Below are 27,841 nucleotides of genomic sequence, written 5' to 3'. Positions count from 1 at the left end.
TTTGTATCTTTAATTGAAAACAAAGAAATTTGGCTACAGTAACTCCACACATGATATTATATTGTTCTGAGTTCACTTTCCAACAAGGCATGTCCCGGTTCCTGCAAAAATACAGGAATAAAAGGAACAAGAGCAACATGGTCAGATGAATTACTTCCTAAACTCCACTGGTTACAGATTAGACCTCCTCCACCTATAGTATGAACCTAGATGATTTTATATAGGCACTGCAGTATTTACAGTGCAATAGGATTAATGTCACCTGCAGATCTGCACTGGATTTCCTTAGCTCTGCCAACAAAGTTTAATTAAAATTAAGCCTAAATAGAAAGTGGAGAAGCATGTGTTAGCATATGTTAATATTTAACATTACTGCTGCCCAGATTACAGAATAATCAGTTTCAAGGGAAATTATTATACGAAGAAAACTTTAAACAAAATTCGAATTAGTATACAATTCAGTTATATCCCAAATAAAGCCTGAGCCATTGTCTCAAGACTCTTGAAAAATTGTTTGTTTACAAAATTCATGTGGTATTGTTCCAAGGAGGAAAATTTAGTCTGCTACCAACAATAAAATATGTGAGAAAAATGTAAGAAAAAATGTTTTTCAAATTACTACCTATGATTCTTTTGAAGCATTAACCCAATTATGATATTTTCCTGTAATGAGAAAATACAGTCAAAACATAAATTGGCCAAAAAATTGGTAGAGAAATGCTTTGTCCACATTAGAATTAATGCATGAATCTAGCTTACATTATCAGTGAGGGCACTTAAATTTTTGAATTACTTTAAAATAGATTCCCTCAAAAGCAAGAACAAAAATCATACTTCTTTGGAATTTTCCTGATTTCAGATTAAGAAATCTGTTGAAATACAAATACATATTTATATAATAAATATAATACATTCTTCCTTACGTTGTTCCAGTTTATGCTAGATTTGTCAGCCTGAGAAGGTTTTGGCCTTGCTTTGCAACCCAGGAAACTCCAACAAAAGACTATAGAAAATGGCCTAATACTATCACATAGATATAAAGTATGGAACACTTTGTACAAAGCACTTCAGATACAATAGATGACTCAGTTTTAGGAGAAGTAGTAGCAGAGATAAGGAGAGTAATGGATGGTAGAACATTGTTCAGAATAATTGTTCAGGCAGTTACAGGAAGAGTCTCCTTGAAATGGGTAGTATGTGGGCCAGGGTGCATCATGCTTTTATCAGCTCCAACTCTGACCTAACTCACAGGCTCTACATTTGTATTAACCCTTAAGAAAGTAATCACCATGCAAATAACCTACAAACTATGGTGACTTCTGTATCCTTGTTCTGATACGGGCTTCATGTGGGATGTCTGCCCTCAATCTTCTGGTTAGCAAAATTAAGATTATGATGTCCCTGTGTCAAGGAATTGCAGCGAGGAAAAACATAATCCTCTCAGAAGAATGCAAATATTGCTTGGTGCTCAGGATATGGTCAGCTGGTGTGGAAAGAAGGATTCTAGAGAGTTATTCAGAGAAGAGAGTCCGCCACCTCCTGCACAGCTGATGGGTATAGCTAACAACATCCATATATCCAGACAGAAAATTGGTTAGCTTGCAAGAAAGACTGGGCAAGTGGCATGAAACACTACTCTCATTAAATAATTAATATATATAGTAATCTCTCGTTAAAAATGACTTTTTTTAAGATTTTTCAGTTACAAAGAGTAGAAAGAAAAGGCACACGGAGACAATCAGTGATTCATATTTGCAGTATTTCAAAATTTTGAAAGTAAGAGCAACTATTTTTTCTTTTCTTTCCCCAGAGGAAAATGTTCTCGGGATGTTGGTTGAAGCTTGGCTGAACATTAGCCAGCAGTGTGCCCAGGTGACATCCTTGCTTGTACCAGCAGGAGCAGGGAAGTGATCATCCCCCTGTACTCAGCTCTGGTGAGGCTGGATCTTGAGTACTGTGTTCAGTTTTGCGCCCTTTACTACATGAAAGACATCGATGCCCTGGAGCATGCCTAGAGAAGGGCAGTGAAGCTGGTGAGGGGTCTGGAGCACAGGTCTTATGAAGGAACTGGGATTGTTCAGTCAAAGAGGGGAGAACTTATCACTCTCTACAACTACCTGAAAGGTTGTGGCAGGGTGGCGGTTGGCCTCTTCTCCTAGATAACAGTGATAGAACTAGAGGGAGTAGCCTCAAATTGTGTCAGGGGAGGTTCAGGTTGCATATTGGGAAGAACTTCTCTAGAAGAGTTCTCAGGCACTGGAACAGGCTGCCCAGGGAAGCGATAGAGTTCCCATCCCTGGAAGTGTTCAAGAAATGTGTAGATGCGGTACTTTAGTACACAGTTTTATGGGCAATATTGGTGGTAGGTGGACAGTTGGACTAGATGATCTTGGAGGTCTCTTTCAAATTTTATGATTCTATGATACTACGAAGATCTGGAAGATTTCACAGTACAAATAGATATAGTTTCTCAGAACTCCATCTGTAAATTAGAACCTGTTCCATGCTAAACTCTGTGTATACACTTAAGATGAAAGATAAACTGTCTCCAAACAATTTACAGATGAATCAAGATACTGCAAATACGTAAGATGCTGAATACATTTTTTTTTTTTTGCATAGAAATATTCCTTAAACATTCTCTGATAAAGTAAGCTGATAACACAGCCAGATACTGCTAAGCTGATTTTTTCTTAGTTTATATGGGACAACATTAGTAAGGAATAAGCTGTGCAGTTTTACTCAACAGTTTCTCATGTATCTATAGCAACTTCACTATCTTAGCAATTAAAATGAACGTCTGTTCTGAAAATAATAAGTCATTACTGTTGATTCATTAGAAAGTTGAAACTCTCAACCTTACTAAAGGATGATTATAAAGGAGGATCTAGCACGGATTATTTTTAAGCTCTTCACACAATCTCTGTGCTCATTCTTCAACAAGCTTCTTAGGAATTCCCAACAATGTATGATCCATGGAATGTATGCTATTTCCACAAAAAGCAAACAGTAGTAAGTTTCTGGTTTGACCATTCAACTAGGTAATAGCCACAGGCAGCTGTGGCTAAAATTAACCTAATAGAAGATACATAGATAAAAAACTTTTGAGTTCTTTTAGTGTGGCTATGTACAAAACTGAAAATAGATTTATTTTTAAGGAAAAGCAGATTAACCTGCAAATGTTATGTTGTGGCCCTTTTTATGCAGAAGTTGTCTGTAGTAGCTACAGAAGTTTAAACCAATATAATAAATCAGAATGAAGGAAATAAAGTTACTAGAACATAAAACAGATTGTTTTGTTTTGTTTTTAATTGAAAGAGAATACAAGATTAATCCAAATTCCGGAATGTCAAACATCTTATAAGCTTTGTAAGATACCGTAATTAAAAGATTTGGTAAGGACCAGTCTTATCTTTATATATATTTAGATTTTTCTTTGCTGTGAGCTACATTGATGCTGTATAAATATTAAAGGTGAAAGCTACACACATAAGTTTACTATTAATATAGTACCCTTGCACACATTATTTTTAAGCATGGAGATGCTATCACTATGCTGAATACAGGACTGATTCTCACATATAGTCATCCTGGCGCAACAGAGATTCCACATGGCCCTCATCTGACTCCACAGAAAAGTGCATGTTCTCATAACATTCACGTTTTATCTGCCAGCCTTGTGGTGATAGCTCTAGCACTTAGGAGATATCAAACGGCAGCTGTTAGCTGCAGCTTGGCAAGGGAATGAAGCTTAAGTGTTGGATGCATACATCTTAGGCTAAACTGTAGCTTATCTCACTTATAAGTCCATGAAATATAACCCAGGGAGAGAGAGAACTGACAGTATAGCACAAAAAAAAAATGCTTGAGACTTCTATCTCTCTTCATAAAGAAGCCTCCCCAAACCAGATCAAACTTAGAGTATAATTTCTCTGAACTAAAGTTAGTGCAGAATCTCAAATCTCCCCAAATACCCTGATGCAAATGGAAAGTTTCTTAATGCTCTGTTTAATGTTCTGATAGAATACTCCTTTTGCAACTTGCAATCTCACAAGACAAACAAAAGAGAAAAAATAAATAATGCAAAAAAATTCTACTTCTCACTCTTTCCTTCTAAATCATGAACATGCTGAAATTTCTAGGATAAATGAAATCAGGACCATTGGATCCCACAGGAACAGTTAACAAGATGATGCAGTCTGTAAGAGATGGCTGCAACAGTTTGGCGGCCAGAAGATGTGGCCAAAGTATCTTTAAATAAAGATAATAATATCTTTATAATATATAATAAAGAACAACACCAATTTTATCGATAAATTGGAAGTTGATGTGGTTTGTTAATCCTTTAATACTTTCTGTCAGCAGTGTAAATCTCATTACATGCTTATCATCTTGCAATATTACAGCAACAGTGAAAATTGATGAATAGGTGATAACTTGTTAAGTTCACAGTCTAAACATAATCATAACCCAAAATTTACCTAAATCACCTAAATAGTACAAGGATATCTCATAACAAGAATCCCTTCGTATAGAAACATGAAAAAAGACAAGCCTGGCTAGAGAAGTCAAGAAGTGTTGAAATGAGTTGTTGAGAAAGAGAAGCCTTGCTGTTGGGTACCCAAATAACTATGCTTAGTAAGCTGTGTGAAAACTCTGTTCTCTGTCTAATTTAACATTGTTTCATTGTCAAAATAGAATGATTCTAATTAGAATTTTCTACTTATGCTAAATTTGGTTCTGATCAGTCATTCTAAAAGTATTCTAGGAAGTTTGACCCAAGCAAAAATCAAAAGTGAAGAGTTGTCGCATTTTATTGCTAGACTTAAAGGTGTGTTCTTACCTAACAAAACCCAATCAACTATTATCCCTTTGCAAATAACAACTCTTAGCTTGAAAGGATATGTACACTTGTTGATGTTAGTGTCTTATCTTTGAGAATGGTCTAAAAAACATTCTTAAGGCCCATCTTGTTATAATTTAAAATATGTAACTTGTATTTTCTTTTAAGCCTGATATGGCCATAAGTCCCACGATCTACTGGGATGCTTCTTTCTCACTGTTTAAATAGAGTTGTTTATATTTTCATCATGTGACATTAACAACAAAATTGGCATCTTTATCAATATTTTATTGAAGTAATTAGCCTCAGAACAGCCCAGCATCCTGAAGATCCCATTAGAACATCTTTTTCACCTAGGGTAAGAACATTCTTTGTGAAAAAAATTGTTGTCTCAAGAATTCCACACCTTCCACTCTGTCAAAGACAATTTATTTCTAATTTTTTATTTCTGTTAGAGTAATTAGCAAAGCTCTAAACCAGTCATGCTTCTAGAATCCAGTTATTTTCTAATCAATCCACTAGAATTACGTTTGAACAGTCAGGGCATGACACTTTAGATATTACATTACCCTAATTGCTTCACTGAAATCAATGAAATAATGCTTCCGGTTCACATATTCCTTAGAAATGCTCTGCTATTGTTGTCTCATTCTCTTTATCCATGGTCCTGCACAGACTGCAAATTTTCCAGGTCTGATCATCCTTGATGTTAGGAATAAAGGCACAATGGACTCTGATGATGCAGCTATCCACAGATATAAAGACATGAAGCTGTTGGAGTGGAGGAGGGCAATATCAGAGGGCTGGAGCACATGCCTTATGAAGAAAGGCTGAGGGAGCTGGGCTTGTTCAGCCTGGAGAAGAGGGTAGTATTTAAAAGGAGTTATAAACAGAAGAGATCCTGACTTTTTACTCAGTCTAATAGTAACAGAATAAGGGGGAGCAGCTTTAAATTAAAAGGAGGTAAATTTAGATTATGTAAGTTACTCTGAAAGTAATGCCTCCTATTTATTTCCTGGAAATCTACAACAGATACAAAGAGCACTACTGATACAATACTATTTGATAGATCTAATTCTCAGCTACAAAATACTCTTTTTGACACAGTGACCACCATTTTCACCAGCAATGAACAAGAGCCTGCATGCTATGCTTGTAAAAATCTGCAGCAGGGAGGAGAACCACTGTTGCTGTCACCACTGTGGAAATGCACCAGCACTGCCTCATAATGCTCACATCCACTGTTTAGTCTCCATAAGTTTCAGCAAGTGTTGATGAAAGAAAGTGGGAGTCATTTTTTTCCATACGGAGGAATTCAATTACACACTTTGGTGGGAAGGTTCAGCCTCTTCTGCCTTAACATCTGCCTGTGACATTGAGGGCCAAGTTAATAAAATGGGAGGTATTTTTTTTTTTGGAGTAGCCTTCATAGATAGTAGGAAGAAATTCTTCACTATGAGAGAGCAGTGAGGCACTGGCACAAGCTGCCTGGAGAAGCTGTGGACATGTCCAGACAGATTTTGAAAACCTCCAAGGACAGAGACAGCATAATGTCCAAAGAGCTCCATCCTCAACCATCCCTTTGCTACGCTCACCACAGTTTACTAATAACTTCCCTGTACTGCAGGGCACAAATATGGATGCAATAGTACGGATGCTGGTACTTGAGCTGTGAGTAGAGAGAATAATCACTTTCCTCTTTGAAGTGCTATTCAAAATCTTAACATGATAACAAAAAAATGAGATTTACTTCAAATTTGCTAAGTAGCTCTTTCTGATATTTAATGTAAAGTCATGGCATTTTTCTCCAAAGCAAGAAAGATTGAAAACAGAATAACAAATATCATTTTATGAGACTATTTTTATAGCTTCACTCATAGGTTTCAGTTTTGACAGTGCAGCTTATTGGAATTCCCCTCAAATTTCTTGCTTGGCTTTCAGTCCTCACTATACATATTGATAGAAGAATGTTAGATTCCTGTAGCCAGCTGTGTAGCTCTTACCCTCTTCTATTTCATCAAGTGAGCCTTTTAAATGAAGATAAAGCAGCACATTTGTTTTATGGAAGGTATGTCTGCTATATTCCAACATTAAAAAAAAAAAAGAAAAGAAACAAACAAATAGATCCTGAAAGCACTTAGCTATGTCATTATATTTCTTTGCATAAAAAAAAAAAGAGGGGGGAGGGGGAAGCAAACAGGTTGAAATAAGAAATGATGACAAAGTAAAAAATAAGCTTACAAGGAAGAATATGACCTCTACTAAATTATTGTGTGATCTTTTTCAGGGATAAGGAGAGAATTTTTATTTGGATGATAGATTTTATCCCTACTCTTATCTTGTCAAATGATTGTAGAATAGCTTGTAGGAAATGTTACTCAATCACAAACATTACTTATCTCTTTAATTAATTTACTATCTTTAAATGTATGCATACCAGCAGCTAGAATTATGCATGTTGGTTTATTCATCTTACAGACATGAGGACTTCAAACTGATAAAACCCTGAATAATACTAACGAGGAGCATAAGTACCTCGTGAGAACTTTTTGCTCACTTTTCCTGTCTCTGCATGTGACAATTTATCTCCATCTGAAAATCTTTCTGTAATGTCATATTTCTCATTCCTTTGTGAAAACCATTCAATCAGATGAAAAAAAAAATCAATTGAAGAATTACCTCAAAGATTTTGAACCCTTTTAAGTATGTAGATCACTCTGAAAGTAATGTCTCCTATCTATTTCCATAGGAACTATGGACACAAAGAGCACAGTAATGCTATCTATCTGGTAGAGAAAATTCTTAGCTACAGAAAACTCTTTTTCAACACAGTCACCACCATTAGCTCTGCATCTTCACTGGTAACAAACAAGAGCCTGCATGTCACAGCCACAAAAATCTGCACCAGTGGAGGTGATCCACTGCTTCGTAAGTGCTATTGACAGCATTGTTGTTCAGAAAACATTGCTCACAGAGTCCATCTTTCATTGGCCTGAACAGACAGAAATTAGAAAGTGCTAAATACAGACTTTACAGTGGGTAATGGTAGGACAGCCCAGCCAAGATTGGCAGCGTGCTCCACAGCCTTCGATCTGGAATGGGGCCTGACATTATCGCGTAGCAAGAGAAAGATTATCTTTTTCTCTGGCCTGACTCTGGAAGCTGAAGCATTCAGTTTAATCAGAATGTAGTGGTCACAGCTGATGGTTTATTTGGGCTTCACGAAATTCAGAAGGATCCCACTTTTCCCATCCCTAAAGACAATGCACATCCCTTTACCGGCTCAGTGCTGCATCTTGAACTTTGATGGGGAATTCACATGCCATCAGTCCACAGGCTACTGTTTTGACTCCAGTTCATAGAGGTGACACCCTGTCTCATCACTTGTAATGATGCAATCCAGGAAACTGTCACCTTCAGCCAGTATTGCTTCAGTTGGTTCTGACAAGTTTCTGTTCCTGTGTGAGCAGCTGTGAGAATCACCTGTCACAAACTTTGCACTATTCCAACATTGCCACCATTATTTCCCGTGTATCGACACCAATACTCAGCTCCATACACAGTTTCCAGTTTGGAATCCACCTATTCACACAGATGAGCTGATAAAGACACTCTTCATTTCATGGTGTGACAGATGTGCAAGGCATCTGGAACATGGCTTGTCTTTTACATCACCACTGCTGAAATGCACCTCACTGTGCTCACATCTCCATAAACATTCAGCAAGAGTTAATGAATGTCAATAGCCGCAATTTTTTTCTGCATAGAGGAATTCAGTGACACACCTTTGCTTCATACACACCTCCATGTCTGACACTTTTTTTGTCAGACTGCTCCTCTGCTGCCATCTGTTACACGGCAACAAAATGTAAAAGAATATTGTTGGGAAGTTTCAGCCTGTACTGTCATACCATCAACACCTGCCTCTGATGTCATGGGCCAACATAATGAAACAGGAGGCATTACTTTCAGAGCAGCACTTGTTGATAACTGTGCTGAATAGATATTGTCTCACTATGTAGTTAGCTTATTTAGAAATTTGAAATTAAACTCAGAACGGGATAAAAAAAGGAAACAATAAAAATATAAATATTAAATGCATAAGCCATAACACCAATATATGACAGAAGTTTTCTGGGTACTTTTTCAAAGGCTTATTTTGTTTTTAATTTGGTTAGTTCAAATTTAGTTTCAGTGTTAAATTTGAATCATTTTGAACCAAGCATAATTTGAGAAAGAGATCAGAAACCAGATTTAAAATGTACAAAGATCCCTTTCTAAACTCAAGGAATTAGAGCTTCCTAATTAGGATTAGGGTTAAGGTTAGGGTTTCTTAAACTCTAGAAAACAAAAGGAATTAGCACAGATTAATTGGATAGATTTGAACAGCATACTGTCACAGAATGCAGCAAATCAGCTTTCTACAATTTTGTTGCATGTCGTGAACTCTGATTTAGATCTGAGGTCTTAAAATCATCACAGATCACATAAATAGAGAAGAGAATTAAGAATTTCTCACAAATAAAGCTATTTTGTCAAGGAGAAAAAGAGATAGGAAGGACCTGCTATTCATTTTTTAGGTCTATAATTCTGGACTTTGGGGAATGAAGTCTACACATCAAAGCTGGAGAGCTTTTTAAAATGCAGAAACCCCTCTTGAGCATATCTGAAGTTAAAAAATTTATAAAAATGTGAACTTTTTCTGTATGTATTTGAATTTGACTATGTTGATTTTATAGGAAAAACACAATCTTGGACACCTACCTTGTGACCTACCGTAGAGTACCTGCTTTGGCAGGGGGGCTGGACTCAATGATCTCTTGAGGTCCCTTCCAATCCCTGTGAAGCTGCAATTCTGTGTCACAGTTACCCATTAGGTAGCTATTGAAAGCTGTTCAACACAGAGCACCAGCACAGTGGGTGCCTTAGGAACCCACTATGAGGCAACATACTGTTGTGCTCAGCATCACCTTCAGCCCTGAGCAACAACAAGGTATTTCACCATGTCATCCACCTGATGGCAAATTAGCGTTTGGTTTCATGAATGTAGCCTACCATTGTGAAGTTCACACTGGAAACGAGAGGCCGTCCGTTCCTCAACAGCCAAAGCTGCTTCAGAAAATGGTGGAGGAAAAAAAAAAAAGGAATGAGATGACAGTGCACTGAAGGATGCACTCTAAAAGTGGGGCATTTTATTGAGTGTTATTATTTTCAGGAAAAAGAAGAACTGATAATGTAGTTTAAAATGTGAAAGTTGTTGAGGAAAAATAGCTATTTTTGTATGTCATTTCAGAATCACAGACTATAATCAAGTACAGACCATCAAAGGTTATGTTCTAGTGATGCAGCCTTATTTGTTCAAAGCACAGCTTGAGACACTTTTAGTCTTATTTTGGGAAGCTTGATTATAGAAGGTGATTGAGCAGAGCAAGGGCCAAGACCTTTCTCTCATTAACCAAATGAAGTCACTGTCAGTGCTTCACCTTAAACACTAGTAATTAAGCATATTATTCAGAAAACAAATGAATAGCACATAATTCCTCATTGCTTTCCAGTGTCCCACACACAATCTCTCTATGCACACACTGCAGGTAGCCTGTTTCTCAGACAAGCATGAAGAAAGACAACATACACAAATCATCACTTCACTAATCTGCAACATTCTTAATCCATTTAGAGATACTGGGCAGCATATTAAACACAATCACTACCAATTCTGTGATTGTTCACCCTTACTGCCCTGTTCCGTCTCTTTTCCAGCTTAGTTCCAGATCATTCCTAGCATCCAGAAATCCTTTTGCTCATGACAAGCTGGTGATGTTCTGTGACAGATATCTGACAGATATCTGTCACCAAACATTGCCTGTTGCGGTTTAGTTGCTGTTCTTGCAGGAAAGCTTATTACCCAGTAACCAGGATTCACAGATGCCACCTTTCAGAGACCTGAAAGCTCTTTCCTCTAATTCATTCTCAGCTCCAGACTGTTGGATAATAAAACTTCATGGTACAATGTGCATTTGGCCATACTATTTGTGACTTCTAAATTGACGTGAACTTTATATAAGCTCCCATCAAGGACATCTGACTGATAGTGGAAAGCATCCTTTTTGCCTCAGCTACTCTGTCACAGAGACAAAACAAGATCTTGGTCTAAGAGGGAAGAAGGTGACTAGCCAAAAACCTTGGTAAATCCTGTCCCTTTCTAATACATTGTTAGGAGAGCACAAACAAGGATCCAAAATGTAACCATTCTCCAATGATCGCTCCTCCTTTTATCTGCTATTATCACTTCAGTTAATTTAATGACTACAACAACCCTCATTCTACTTCTCCCCGTGCAACCCCCCACAACATAGATGACAAACTTCAATAAATTATCCTCATTTTTGTTGTCAGGCCAGGAACAGAAGAGATTAACACAACTAAAAGCTTTGTGTTTGTCCTTTGCTCCTTATGAACCATCTGATTATATTTCCCCATTCTTGTCTGTGGAAATTTTAATATATTTCTTCATATAGAAGAGTTATGTAAAATCCAGTGAGACTGTAAATGAAGTTATGACAATTTGTTCCACTACAGTTTTTTTGTTGGTTTTTTTTTTTTTTGGTCTGAGATATAGATAAACAAGCAAACTCCGTTGCATTTAAGTTAAAGCCCTATAAATAACAATCAGCATTTTAATTGGATCTCCTTAGATTCTGTGCTGTGTCATGTAACATAGGAATTAAGCTTCATTTTTGCTAAAGATATAGCCTCTTCTAGAATTTCAGCATTAGTTTATGCGAAAATATGAGATAGGAGAGAGAATCTTATACTGAAATGAAGCATGTCCCAGTGGTTGTTGAACTGTAGAAGTATTTCTGAAAGAACATTGTTTTTCCAACGAGATCTGTGGATCGACAAAATATCTAAAACTCCATGGTTGTTTAGGGTATTTAAATTAACACATAGTGTCAATCTAAGGGCTCCCAATAAAGGAATCAAATTCCAGTAAAACTGTCTTATCTGACAAAGAACTAACCCCAAATAACAGAAATATTTTTGACACTGAGTGAGGGAACAAGGAAACAAACACGATTTGATTTCAAAACTGGTAGGTTATTTTATTAACATACATATATTCATAAACTTATGCCTATATGTTATGTGCTGTAAGATTTATAAATTCAAAAATAAATGCTGAGATGGCAATTGTTTCAGATTTATTATTTTGTTTAAAATAGTTGGGAAATTTCTTACTGGGTTGGAATTGTGATTACAAGAGCCTGGGTAAGTTTTTCTTCTGATTCTAGTTAGATTCTGATTTTCACATCCCCAGATTCTGTTTGGGCAGTGAGTAGAAAACCACAACAAAGCTTAGTTGTGATTATCAATTTCTGGTTCCTTAGAGTACAAAACCAAATTCTTTATGGGTTTTACCTAAATCATGCGCTTCCTTAGAAACTTGGCTTGACTTTTTTCAACACATGAAGAGCCAGTTATTAAAGCAGTCCCACAGTTTCTTTTAAAATATACCCACAATTAATAAAAAGTCTATGATGGCAACAATCTTCGCTGATGTTTAATTCTTTCATTTACAAGGTAAATGATAAGTCTTGAAGATGTTTTTAGATGTGGTGGAATACACTTGCGCTGTTTTCCTCTCAGAGAAAAGGACTTGGATACTTTGTAATTCATACATATTTAAGAAGTGTGAAACATTTTATTTTGAAATAAAGTTAGATTCGATTCTGCATTTTGAGTATAAACAGGAGCTTTGATTCTCTTTGAGAAATCATAGTATGCTAATAAAACGTCCTCTCTTTGTATCATCGTAACAAAGCCAGATCTTCACAAATAGGTACATCTCTTACATGCTCGTAAATTCATCTTCCATTTCCTCTGTCTCCTCCAGCCTTAGTTCCTTAAACCACATGCCAACACTGCATAATCTGCCAATGATTACTTTACCTGTTCCTTTCATTGGTGACTGAGTAGTTTGTTCTTCTAAGCTTTATCTGTTAAACATCTTCTCTTCAGATTGGAATGATTATTTTCCCTTGCCTTTTGCAGTGAGGGACTCCTTGGCTCCAGGCTTCCCATGCTATTAACTCCTATTTTCTCCTCTATTTTCTTGCTGCCAATCCACAGAAATTACTTATTAAACTAACAAAGCCCAACAATTCAAAGAGTTCCACTGATGTTGCCTTGCATACCGATATCCAAGCATTTCGCTAATTTGGGAAGCTAACCACTTAGCATTAAGAGCTTTATTATCCAAATATATCGGGAAAACAGTGATTCTTGGATCAGACTCTAAGGCAACAGTATTTTATTTTGCATGGAATCTTCTATGCAACAGATGTTTTACTAGCAGCAGAAGGAAAGGAATATTAAAAGCTTGTTTTAACTGTAGACCTAGAAACAGCAGGGTGAATTTGTGCCTTCTGAAGGGGTACTTTACAAACATTTTTGTCAGGACAATAGTTTTTCATAAAAACATTTTGGATTCCTTATATTTTCAAAAGGAAAATGCCTTTAAAACTGCTAAAACTTCAATGAGATAAAAATGTTTTAACACCACTATTTCAAATAATTTTGTAAAGTGTATTTGGAAATACATCAGTGACTTCGTAATCTGACTGGGGAAGAGTGATGATTTTCTTCTCACTTTTTCATTCAAAGTGTCTACATTTCTATTTTTCTAAATGGAAATTCTTTTTTTACCATCAGCTCTGCAGTTAATCTTTTCTAACACATCTCCCAGGCACATCTAAAATCCTCTCATTCCAAAGCAATGCTGCTTTAAACCTGTGTTTAAGTTCCTTGAAGAGGAGACACCAGACTCGAGGAATGCTGACATTCCCCACTACATTCTCATTATGTCTCTTTGTTTTCTCAGGACTCTACAAAGTCCCTCACAATTCACTCATATTCGGCTGCAGTGTGAGCCAAGACAGGGACCCTGGAAGTTTTAGCAGTGCGTTTAGGTGAGTGCACACTCAAAGGATTGCTTTCCATTCAGACTGCTCGCTGTTAGGCTAAACTCATCCATATACAGATCCCACTGCTTAGTATTTTCTTACGTGTATGCTCAGGCAAAAAATAGTAATACTGGAAACAACAAAAAGGACAGAAGTAGCACGAGACAACAGAGGAAGGAAGACAATGGATCTGTGAAAGTTAGGAAGGAATTACCCAAACTGCATCAAAATGCTTCTACTGTGTCACTTTCTAAGAGATGTGCATAAAGCATACACTTATTACGTTGTTACTGAAGCCACTGAAAACGAATGCTCTCAAACTGCAAGATCTGCAAATCTGTATGGATGTCTACAAATATGAGTTCTGAGGTTGAAGTCAGAGGAAATCACTGCAGATGATTTCATTTAAGCACCAGTCTGCCATTGATTCATAAGAAATAAGAAATATCGTCTGACCCATTAATAGAATTCTCATTTAATATTTTGTCAAAACAGCAGAACTCAAACCTAAACGAGATTCCGCTAGTTACAATAGAAAATGAGATGAATATTGAACATCTCTTTTAGTTGTTTGATCATTTGCCATAAGGAAAAATTATCCTTCATCTTTTGAATATGCACATAAAAGAAGTTTCCTGCTGTTTTGCAACTGTAAAGCCACAACACAAAACAATTCTTGGAAATTTGCAAATCAGAAGAACTTCTAATTGCAATATCAATTACTGGTAAACTTTGAACTAAAGCAGTTTACATAAGGACAGAAGAGTCAGGTCTTTAAAATGGAAATGAAAAACTGCTTTAAAAAGACATGAGGATGCTGCTTTAATGAGCATGTGTGCCCAAAAGGTCGTTTTAATTCTGCTAAGACTTGAGTGACTTACTCCACAGAACAAAATACTGTTTGCAGGTTCATTCCAATCTGTCTAAATCTCTAGGCCTCCATACTCCTGAATTCTATAAAAGAGTCCACTGACCTAAAATCTAAAGGGGAAAAAATGGAGAATATAAATGGAATGAGAATCTTTGTATTAGTTAAGAATAAGAATCTCAATGGTCACAGAAGTTAAATGAAATCTTCAACACAAATTGTAAAAATAAACATAAATTGCAAAAAACTGCATAGTTTTTGCTATAAATAAACTGATAAGGGATTTTAAACAGTGCATTGTGAAAAAATAATCCCTAAGAAATGTTTCCCCAGAATACAGAAAATTTCATATTTTTTTTTCTATTATTGACACCATACAAATTATGTTTGCATGTAAGTTTATTTTAAACAACATGGAAAATAGGTATGATTGAGAACATTTTACAAGTGTTTGGGTCACCTTACAGTACAACAAAGGCTTTCTCAGCCCACAGACCCATGAAGATTGTACTTTCAAAAAGCTCTGACTTAAGCCCTTTATTCTTATGTGATCAAAAGGTGACATACACTGAAAAACTGAAGATGCTGAAAAAATACCTGTTTTTATGCAGGAATTTAATCTTGTTTTCTAGCAGTTCCTCAATCCATCTGCTGAACATCTGTGTCCCAGAGCAGGGAGCTGCCTATGCTAATGTGGAAGCTAATAATGGAAGTGATGCTGCAGCTGAATGCATAACTGTTGACTCAGAGTGAAGAGCGGAGTACAAACTCTTCTGAAGGATGTACACACACCACTCTCTTTCGGTTACAGATATGTCACATGAAAAGGTTAAAGAAGGGTCATCTCATTCTGCTCATCTGACTGAATGCTATCACCTTTTCCATCTGCCATTTGAAGTGTTTGCATGAGCTCTCACTCGTCCATTTGAGGTAAAACATGCTAGATTAGTTTACAGCCATTAATGGTAGGGTTTATTTTGACTGACAAGAGTTAGGAATTTCTTACAAAATCAAAGTGGTTGGCAGTTTGGATCTCCACAAAAATGGCAGTGAGATGGTCGCACTGGACTGCAGATTTCTTTAGTCAACCTCCCTGCAAGACAAGGAATCCATCCCTAGGTATCTTTATACATATAATTATACCATTAAAGAGAGCACTGTTAGACAAGGCAGCCAGAATTCATACTGAAGAAGTCAAGTCTTTGCTTTCTTTTCCACCTCTCCCTCTCTGCTCTTGGATATCTACTTTTACCCTCACCCTCACCCTTTCAGTGACCCATGAAGAGCTCATGTAACTCTCTAGCCTGTCAAAATATGTTTTCTTCTTCCTCTTTGGCTGAGCTGGTTTCCCAGTACTTCACTGAGAGGAATGGGCTCACAGTGCTACAGCAGTTATAATATATTAAACAGCACCAAAAAACACTCCCAGCCTCTGAAACTGAATTGTTCACACTGTCCACACTAAATTGTTATAATGACTCTGACGTGGTTCTGGCCCAGGTTAACTACCTTTCCTCCAACAACTCGCAGATGCAGCTGCAAAATCACCAAACCATTCCCCACAGGCAGCCTGCATGATGCCACCAAATGCTAGAAGATTCCAGAGTGACAAATGGGAAGGAAGTTGTGTCTCGGCCAGAATATGGTCCGGGCAAATACAATTTACTAGAAAATACATAGCCCAAATGTCTGAAGTGCCTGAGAGTGCAATAAGGAGGAAGGAGAGCAAATGAGAATAAGAAACAAGTTAAAAAGCTGTTGAGGAGGAAGCAAGACTATTCCTCTCGCCAGCAGTAAGCTGTTACACAGGCTCAGCTTGTCTCATATAACTGCATCCCTACAGATTTACAGTTTTACTCCTTAGCTAATAGTAGTACCAGTTGCTGCTGTCCGCAACAGATACTCCAGGCAGCTGCAGAGCTACTGTGGAGACGGTTATCTGTATGAAGGGAAAAAGCTGTTTTTCTCTTCTCCATTCCAAGACTGTGACACAGATTGTGTTTACACAAAGCAACCCTCAGGGACACAATAGCCACGCAAACAGTGGTTAAATGTTATGCAAATGATCATGATAACTGCTGAAAGTTTAGAGAAGAAAGAACACAGAAATGCATCTTATATCCACCAATCTCCTCTGGAACAGGGAACTGAGAACTCGGCTGGTGCATTTGTCCAGAAGATGAAGCCAGATGTTAGCCATTTAAGCATTTTCATTTGTGGTTTCACGAGGAGTTACTCACATTACTAATTTAAGCAAAAAAACAAAACGTAATCCCCCCCAAAAACAAGAAAAAAACAACTGAGACAGCAAAGAAATTTGCCACAGTAGCTGCCATTAACCAAGCACTCAGGCTACTGGACTATATGAGACTCAAATGGCTTAAGTTTCTAACTGGACAAATTCACAGGTGAATTGAATCCTATGATTCCTTTAAGAGACCCGAGGCCTTTCTTGCTTCTATTACTTCGCTTTGAGAATTAGCAGCAAAACAGAAGGGAAACTGCTGTTAACTGGGTCAGGGCCAAAAAACCTCTGATTTTTGGAAAATAACTTCTTCCCGTTTTTCTTTTAGTCTCCATTACCTCACTGACAAAGTACACATACTCTTCTCTCTCTCCCCTCAAAAGGATATGATCATCCCAGTTGGTGGTGAAAGGGCTTAAACTAGAGGAGTCTTAAGCAAGAGAGTTGTCAGATATATTAACTTATGTTTATCTTTTGTGTGGTAGATGATACAAGAAAAGATCTGCATCACCATTCTGTTATGATAAACTTATATTCATCATTATTCCCAGAGTGAATCTTGATCCCTTGGTTGTAACGATGCTGCTAAGCAAATAACTCTCAGAAACCCGTTCCTCGCTCTGATACTAAGCGGAATCAATTGACACACATCCCAGTGGTTTGGAGCCATCTCTGGCAGAACAGATCCATCTTGGAAATTTGGCAAGATTTGTTTTGTTTCATGCAGAACGAGGTACAGCCTAACATGCATAACAGGGTAAAGTTCTTGAACTCTCTGCCTGGGCCTCTTGCATTTGGTAGTGCAGACATGATCAGAGAAAAAATGACACAGCATCTGGAAAGAAAAGATGGGGTCAGGGATGCTTGACAAGACAAGATCTTTCCATGGCAGTTTCTCAGTTAATTACTCAGGAAAACATTTTCCAAAGTTGCATTTGCTTGTCCAGTCTCTCAACACTGTGATTCTGTTTGACATTTAGAATTAACTTGGGACTTCCTCACATGGAACTTGCCTCAGAATGACCTTGGCTTGAGCAACTGATTCTAAAACAGAAGTTTAAAATAAATACATTCAAATAAGTAACAAACATTTAAGCTAGGATGTTTGCATCAGTTACTCAATAAAACAACAAAACCAGGTTATTTCTAAAAAAACAATTGAATTTGTTTCTTCAAAGTGCTCCACATTGCATGCATGCAGTTGATTATTTTGCAGATAAAATCTTGCCTAAAATTGCCCTTTACTTGACTGTTTTATAGAGTAACGTGTCTTCAATCATTTTTTAATTGTTACAATTTCCCTTCTCCTTTCTCACTAAAGGTCTGTGGTCACCCAGTGGAAGACTGTTAAAAAATGAAACAAAATAAAAAATAAGACACTCAGGCATTACTATGTCATAACCTTATTATTTTTGGTCTCATCAAGAACTATGACATCAAAGCGTGGATCATTTATGTCATTCCTAAAGGTAATCAGGAGAAAGTAAAAGCCAGAAGTTGATCTGCATTGCTGACACAAAGGTGCTCTAAACCTGTTAGAGCCAGCTGCTACAAATGAAGGTCCATCTGCTTTGTATCAGAGGGATGGTGAGAAACAGCTGGAGAATCTCCATGGTTCTGTTCCTAATTATCCATAATGGAGTTATCCATAATGGGGTTATTTTCCTCTTTATACTCTTATACTGTGTTAAACTAAGTTGGCACAATTCCTCCTGTCCTGGGTCTTTGAAATCCTGTATGTATCATTCTTTTTCCCTATATTTTCACAGCTCTGTTTTCTGTCTCCTTCTCCCACCCCATCTATCTTCTTCCTGGGGTATTTTTCAATTCTTTCTACTTCTTCATTTATGATTTTATATCCCTCCTCATATAAGTAACAACTTAATATTCATTTACTTCTATCTAGTGGAGAAACCTGTGTTTTCTACTACTTCTGCCCGTCTTTTTCACAGATTTGCAAGTACAATCATTTAAGTCTGGATTCATATTTTCAGCTTAGATGTTACAAACAATTTATTCTCTGAAAGAGTGGTTAGGCACTGGAATGGTCTGCCCAGGGAACCAATTGAGTCATTGTCCCTGGAGGTGTTCAAGAAATGTTTATATATTGCACTTAGGGATGTGGTTTAGTGGAGAAATACTGCTGGTATGTGGATGGTTGGAATGGATGATCTTGGAGATCTTTCCCAATCTTGGTGATTCTATAATTTTATATCAGCTATGGTAAATCTATGGAAGTTATACCTCAAGCTCTGTTGAAATTGGAGTAGATCTGAAGAATCGAGTTTTTTTTTTTTTTTCCCCACACATTTAAAAAAAAAAAAAAAGTAAGTAAGCAAAATATATCATACTGTTGTCTGAAACTGGACTCTGAACAACTAAGATGAACAACTATGGCAACTATGCTAAAAAAAATTATGGGAGTTAACACAGGACAATGAAAAACAGACAAAAAGAAAAGCAAATGTGGGTCTTTCAGATCTGACATCTGAACTCCAACCCTAAATTTTGCTAGCTCTTATATACCTATGTGATGCAAAAACTATCCCTTGTGAGCTCTCGGTGGTAGTCTCAGATAGCAACAGGTCTTTTTGGTACTCTGGGTGACTCAAAACTTTGCTGGTGGCAACACAAAAGGAAAGACATTTTACAATATTTTTAAGAATAGAATCAAGAAGAATGTAGCCCTTTGCGGCCCTTTTGCATTTTGCCACTTGATTTCTTGGATAAAGCTATAAATGCCAGTTCCAGGTTCAGGTAAGTGGCATCAGTAGTAAAGGCAGACAGGTCCTGACTTACAGGAGCTAAAGAGCTTCCATGTACACCTGTCTTTGTAGGTTTTATGTCCTACTTCATGTTTATGGTATGTTATTATCTATATGGAATCACTGTTTGAATAGGACTTCTGGCCTATGATCTGCAAGTCCCCAGTTAATGATTTAACTTACACTCAAAGTCACCAGATCCCTCTATATTATCACAATCGAGGACTTCTGATATGACTTGCTTATAAATAATGTAGTTATCACATTAATAATACAAGGAATCAGATCAGTGTGCTATCACAAGGAATTTAGATTTTGTTAAGAAAAAGGTTCAATACAATGCCTGAACCAATCCCAGTAAATTAAGGTTTCCCCTTTTTTACAGTAGAATTATTTTCCTCCTTTCCAGCACCTGACAACATGTAATCTTGATCTCCACCAAAAGCATAAAATGATCTAAGTATCACTGTTACTGTCTCCTGATGTCAGCTTTTAGGATCTTAGGTTTCTTGACTCTTTAAACCACGTGTCCAATCCGCTAATTATACGTTTTTGATGCCCTGTTTTTTTCTGTTTTAATAAAAAATACTGAATAAAAAAATAAAAGAAATTAATGTATATAAGTAACAAAACTATATTATATATTTTATATGCAGCCCAAGACAATTCCTCTTCACTCAGTGCAGCCCAGGAAACCCATATGTTGGAAACGCGTGCTTTAAAGGATACAGCCAGATCTTTTGCTTGACTTAAGATTATATGCCTTTCTTCAATGTTATTAGACGAAAAAATTTTGTCTCCAAATTTTATGTCAATGCACTGTCAGTAATCTGAAAAAAACTTTCTTTCCATTTCTTTAAGGCCCATTCAGACTGAAATAAGATTAGACTGCCTTAGGGTTTTATATTCCTGCACATTCAGCTTAATCCATTTCATGCTTAACACCCTTAAGTAATGTTTTAATTACAATTAATTGTCATTTTAATGCCGAAATGAAAGACATTTTAGTCTACTTGAAAAGTGAGATGAATTTCCGCAGAGAGAAGGTGGTACATAGATAACCAGAATTCTAAGCAACTGTGCAGCCTCTGGCAAATGTTTTAACTCTAGGCCTAAGCTAATAGCTGTAGAGATCACCTTCAGATTTTTGTGGATATCTGTTTCTGATCCACAGCCATCCTGATCTATTCACTTGAATGTTAACATTACTGCTTAGGGTCTGATTGTACTGTAATTGACACAGAGATCATTAGGGAGATTGTGCTCCTGCTTATTCCCTGCTCTAAACCACAAGGTGATCAGTTACTATGAGCTTAAGAGTTGGTGTTATTGACACAAATTCTGTGCTTTCTATTTTCCATTCATTTTCATTAAGATCTGAGAAAGGATCTCTCCTTTTGGATGCCTTGCCTTTGGTCTTCTTATATCTTTTTCTTCTGCAAATAATGTTAAAACCTGTGGCTGGTGCAAATGGCTTAGTGATGTTTTAAAGAACAAGCCAAGTTATCTGCGTAGCACCTGAATAAGCTTGCAAAACTGCAGATGCTAGTTATCCTGATAATTTACATTTTATTTATTTATGGAGAATGTCCAAACACTGTGTAGTCTCGGAGGTTAAGTATTATAAATATATTATTATGATTTTTTCAATTAGGAGGATTCTAAGATTAGCAGCAAGTTTCCAAATTAGAGGGAAACCTGTCCTTTTCTGGCACATTTATTTCTAACAGTTGTTATTCCTCCCTTCATGTTCACATTTCATATGACTGACCAGATATTAAGCACAGGAAGTAACTTTCTATGCTTGACTGTAACCTCTCTTCACAACACATACAACAGGAGAGTTAAAGAAGGACTTGGCTACTTTCACAGGCTTTGTGTCACTGCTAATTGCTCTGCTGATCCAACTGGCAACTCAAGCACAATAGTGAAAGAGAAAGGAAAGACAGGAAAAGAGCCTGACAGCTCTCGAAGCAAATAGCATCCAGTTCCTTTCTTTTTTCAGACTTCAGAGTGTCTTTCCTATAACAAGTGGTTAATGCCTTGGTCTCCACTCCTTAGCAGAAGTCACTGACCTTATTTTACTTCATGTGTTGGTAGTCCTGCCAGAGAAACCATGCCACCAGTCCTGTGACAGGGACCCATGCTCTGTCCCTTCTGAAGTCATTAGAAGGATTCTTGCAACCAGAAGCAAAGCAAGCAAATTTATGAAGTGTTTTCAATCCTGTAAAATAAAACCAAAGTACTTGAAAATGGCATTATATTTGCCTTTTCATACTGCAGTTTTCTGATGCACTGTGTAAGTCATTTGAGCATGCACAGCACACTTCAATGAAAGCTAAGGATCCTATCAGTTCTCTCTGAGGAGATGCACAGTTTACATGACCATTAGAACCACTATGAGAGGAGAGAGTCATATTTAGTCTACAGTTTGTATTCTAAGAAGAATAACTTCATTTAATAAGTTGTACCTAACGTAAGGAAAAGGAAGATAAACTGAATGGACCTGGAGAATCTGATACCGTAAGCAGTGCTTATTTATGATTAGTAGTTAAAAAACTGCAGAATAACGAAGCTTTCGTTTTCAAGGGCAATTAAATAAGTGCCAGAAAACATTTTCCTCTGTCTTTTCCTTCTCTTTTCCTTTTATCTTCCCTTCTATCACACACATAAACACAGGAATACAAATGTTTAGTGCCATTTTTCCGCACCGTTTAGTGTGGCGTTTTGCCGCACAACTCAAGATATATATATTTAACATTGGTCTCAAACAGATTAAAAAAAAATGTTTATTGATCAACTTTTGAGTAAAAATTACTCAAATTTCAGACCTTTACAAAGTCTATGTTACCAAAGTCTATGTTACTTAAGTCTATGTTTCCATATAAACATAGAAGATACTAAAATGTACTCTCCCAGTTTAACTTCCTCTTGTAGATATTGGTTCTGCATTGTTTAAAAATAGTCTGGTAATAACCTGTAGGTTCAGAGCTCTTACCAGTACAGTAGTAACATCAACAATATTTTTCCCCCCTTTTCTCTTTTCTTTCCCTCTCACTTTTCTCATTATCTTTTTATTTTTCCTTCCATTTCCATTTTCATATTTTTTTCTTTCCCATTTTCCTTCTTCAGTTTTCAATTTTACTTATCCTAACATTCTGGGAAAAAAAAAAGTTGCTAATCATTTAATCGATAAACTGTATGGATTCAATGTATCCTCAAACACTTTTTCCTAAAATGAATCAGCTGAAATTGAAGAGTGTCCTGCACTGAGGTGATGGGAATAATGATTGGTATTATACCAAAAAATCTTTGTTATTTATTGAACCAACCTTTTTTTGGTAAGTGAATCTTTGTAAAATCCATCCTTCCTGAACAGCGAGGATGTTACAATTAAATTCTGAGTGTTTAGTTACAAGTAGTAATAATATTTTAATATTTACATTATCAAACATTTCTAATGCCTCTGAGATGTTCAGTAAGACATAAAACAAAAGTTGGTTCAATTGTTTTATAAAGCTAAGCCAGTCTTTATCATACCATTGTCAACATTACACTCATATTTCAAATTATTTATATTTGATTGTATTCTATTATCTCTAAATAAGATGAATTCCTTATGATGGTCACGATCTGTTTCTTGTTATTAGTTTATATGTTCTTCTGTGTATAAAAGAGAAAGTGTATTAGATATTCTTTTTGTTTAAATTTATTGAGATTGAAATATAACCTCACTTCTAATAGTATTTTCTAGGACTGTGCAGAAATAGAGCAAACTTGGAGTGATTATGGAAAAACGAGATGCTCCTCATGATGGTGATTTTCCTGAACTGTATTATAATGCCCAATACTTCAATAAATGGTTAAGAATCCTTAATAATTTCTTTACATAGCATTCATGCCTTATGAAATATAAATTTTGAATCCAGTAACATCCATGCCATGCATGAGACTCCTGCTGATTCAGCTCATTGCATTTAGAGTGCCTACAAATATAGACTCCAAGAAAAAATGTGAAAAAACAATTTTTTTTTTTCTTGTTTCAGAGATTCACCAGCTCTGCTCTATCAACTTTTTATTCCTCCTTTATATAAGTGAGTATGTGTGGTGGAAACCTGTCTGCACAACTCATCACCCCAAGTATGCAACTCATCTTCTCCCACTATGCTGGCCAAAGTGACTTAACAGGCATTAGACAATTGGAAAAGGAAGCTTTTCTGATTGAAAACTAAGCCAGGCACTGATCACAGAGCTATCAAACTGATATGAAATCACACAGTTGCTGGCACAGAAGAATGAAAATATATGGCCAGTGTTAAGGGTAAAACAGTCTTTTCGTCAGTGTTGTGATGCAAACTTATATTGACCTAGGTTGATAGTAAAATGACATCTAACCTAGCTAGTTTTTGAGTAAAGAAGAGGATGATTATCCCATATGTTGCACAGACTGGTTTTGGTACTAAGCATGATGTAGAATATGAGCAGCTAGCAGATGAGACCTATTCATCAAGACAGTTGTAGGATACATACCAAGGTGTATCCTGAGGCACAAGGATGAACTGCTTGTGCTGAGCTGCCCTAACACTCCCAAGATACATATATTTGAAAAAGCCCACAAGACACATCTGAAATACACATATAGAATGTGAGGTAACTGCTGAGGTGTGGAAACTGAGAATTCAACTTGTAACAGTCATGGGGGCTGAATGCTCTTCTGGATCTAGGTTTTGCCATATAATAAAATTATGTACTAGAGTTTTTGTTTGTTTTTAAGGGTTTAAGGTGTTTTTCTGTGTTTTGTTTGTTTGTTTGTTTTGCATTCAATTTTGATTGATTTTCATTTTTGAGGTAGAATTCACCATGCAGATACCCTTCACTCAGCATTTCACTAGAGGTTTTCTGCATGCTTCCATCTCACATCTGTTCAGAAATTTCTTTTAGACAAACACCAGAGAAACGGATATCTGTTGATTTTTTAACTTTAGTTACTTTTTGGCAAACTTCTTCCTAACTTCCTTGGGAAAGATGATATCTTCACAGATGAATTCCCTGTTCACAAAAAGCACTTCAATAAACTACGTGGCCCAATGACTTAATTGCTTATTTGGCAAAGTGGACTTAACAAGACCTACAAATGACAAATTTATTTTAGAAAAGCAATTGGATCAGGATGTATAGATAACCAATTACATGGAGCTGAACATTCTGCCAAGAGCTTAAGGCTCTTTCCAATGCATGGACTACAAGTCAAGTAGCAAGAGATACATGACTCTTCCAGCTGCCAGAAGTTTCAGTTGTCACCAGTGGAGAGAGAGATGTGTTTAAAATCCCAGTTCTGCTGTCACTTATATTCATTTTACATAATATAATTTTTCTGGATACTGTGTTAAAGATAGGATGACTGAGGATGGAATCAGTTAAAAAACTGAGCTTATATGGAAGCTACAAAAATTACTGTGAAAATTCTGCATTATTTACTTATAAATAAATTAGTAATTCCCAACACATAGAGTCTTGCAGGCTTTTTTTGCAGAAGAAAGAAAGAGGAGATTGTAAAGATATTAGTTTACTGTCCAGTGTACCCCTTCACAATTCAGTGGTCATTAATTTTGGAGAAACAACTAAATACTTGTTACCTCTTAAATGAGGCTGAAATGAAATTTCTATACACACAATTCAACATATAAAAGTATCCATCTCAAGGAATGTCTATCAAGTCATAACATTCCTTATTTTACAAATGAACTAAAATGTAGAGAGAGACCAGGCATAGGAATTATGTGCTTCTTTTTAGGAACATAAACCTAGTTTAGGAACATAAATAAAAGGAACATGTAAGTCAGAAGTACAGAGCAGTAGAATCTGTTCAAGTCAATTAGCAGAAGCAGAGTGCAATTCAGTTAACCTATTTTGAAAAGCATTAAGAGAAATTAAACCCAGTGCTAACAGCTAACGACAGATACAGTGAGTTCAGAACTAGAGTTCTTCTCCACTGAGAAAATCAGATTCTCTCTCATGGTGTCCCATGCTGTATTCAGTTGCCAAGTGCAATGGAGGCAGTCTAAAAGTATACATAATCATAGCAAACCAAGGTTAACCACTTTATTTTTATACCTACATTTGTAGGTACAATGAAAAGGCTAAACACTCTTTCACTCTTTTTGTATTTTGGGGTGTTGGTGATCCTTTATTTCAATGAAAGCTAAAGTTAAATAGTAGTTCTCACAGCATTTTTACCTTTTAGAAGTACGTCTTCTCATTACAGCTGCCCCACTTTCAAGAGGAGTAAGCAACCATTTCAAAGCAATCTGCCAATGTCAAATAAAAAATAGTGTAAATGAATCTAATAAAACTTCTGACAGACTGAAAAATCTTAGTATTCTATATTTTCATAAGACAAAGGGTAACTAAAAGCTCAGCAAACGGCACAAAAGACCGTTGAAAGAGTTTTCATAGAAGTATTTTGCCTTCAGAGAAAATAGAAAACTTTATTAAGAAATAAAAACTGAATATTATTGCAATTTACTCAGCCATTTTTGGCAGCTGAATTATGAGAACAGCACTTCAGACAGATGTTCAGCAAGGGTTTGCAGCTGCTAGCAGAAATGACGTCAGAGTGTTGCACAATTCCCAATGTTTGTAAATGACTGGAATAAACAGTCACATCTTTAGGCCAGTTATTAGTATCCAAATTCCTTTCAAGGTTTCTGTGTTATGAACTGAACGGCACTGTATACCTTTTGGCTCATCTCAGTGATCTTATAAGCATGTGGATTTTGGACATCTGTTTTATTTAGAGCCATACAACAGTGTGTATAAGGGGGATTGTACAGGTAGATTAACCCATTAATTACTTTTATCTGTACTTGATATATCAAAATGATTTTAAGGCGTGACTCTGAAGTTCTTGCATCAGCCAAAGCCTAGGCTGCAGCATCAGACTTACTAATCTCTCTGGGTCAAGCTTCACAGTTCAGAAGTTTCTTCAAATTTTCCTAAGTGCACAATGGGTGAGCCATTTAATTGTGTCACGTTCTCATATAGCCTCTGTCCTCCTTGAAATTTAAATCCAGAAAGACAAATCCTAGTCTATGAGGAGCATCTCATTTTTCCATAATCACTCCAAGTTTGCTCTATTTCTGCGTAGTCCTAGAAAATACTATTAGAAGTGAACACGTGAGAATTAGATTATATCTCACTTTGAATCTGTTACAGAACTTTTGCTTTACAATATTATAAAGAAAATGTGTAGACTGAAACGAACAGTCAATAGTGCATGCACTGGTTGAGATAATCCCCACTTTTTAAAAAGTGGTAAACACCCTCTAGGCAGGTGGCTTTCTCACCTGAGAGTAAGGAATGAGAATATTCATCGCCCCAGCCAGAATTTTCGTTTTGTGGAAGGAACTCATATATTTCAGATTATTTGAAAGTCAATTGGAAGTTGCTGACTCTACAGGCAGAGTACTTAGCTCTCCTAAGAAGTGCAAAGAGGTTTTTGTTTACTGAGCCTCCCTACTCTTTGCACTTGGAAACTTACAGAACAAAAGGGCATTGTAAAGGCAAAGATCAGGAGGCTGTATTCATTCATTTTGTAACTCAGACACCGGCCTTCATGTAGACTTTAAACTATGTATGAGAAAGATTAATTTCATAGTGGGTTTTAAATACATCTGCACTGAACTATAAAACAGAACAGATTACTGTCAGAGAAACGAGATATCATTTGTTCAGTCTGGTAACAAATAGCAAAAACAAAGGAAAGGGAAAAGGGAACAAGGTGGGAAAAGTCTATCCAAGCAGATATTCAGAAGTTACAAATTCATATTAAAAGGGTTAATATTTGTATTTGTTTATATATTATAGCAATCATTAAGCTTCACCATGTTTCCAATGAAAGAAAAAAGACGAAGGGTATGTTTGTATTCATTCACTCCACTACATACATTATATTTTCTTAACAATTAATGCTCACTATTCAAAGCCTAGACCAAAACTCAAATGCTCATCTGTTCTGTAAAAGCTTGATTGAATGACACTTTGACATATTCTTCAAATATGACACAAATTCCTAAGAAGCATGGAGGACTTTCTAGTGTATGGTTCACAATAATCTCAAGGATTTTTCTGCCTGCCATGTCTGAGAGCAGTTTAAAA

Source organism: Tetrao urogallus (genome assembly GCF_951394365.1).
Source record: "Tetrao urogallus genome assembly, chromosome: 1".
Classification (NCBI taxonomy): domain Eukaryota; kingdom Metazoa; phylum Chordata; class Aves; order Galliformes; family Phasianidae; genus Tetrao; species Tetrao urogallus.
Note: the sequence above shows the minus strand (reverse complement) of the source record.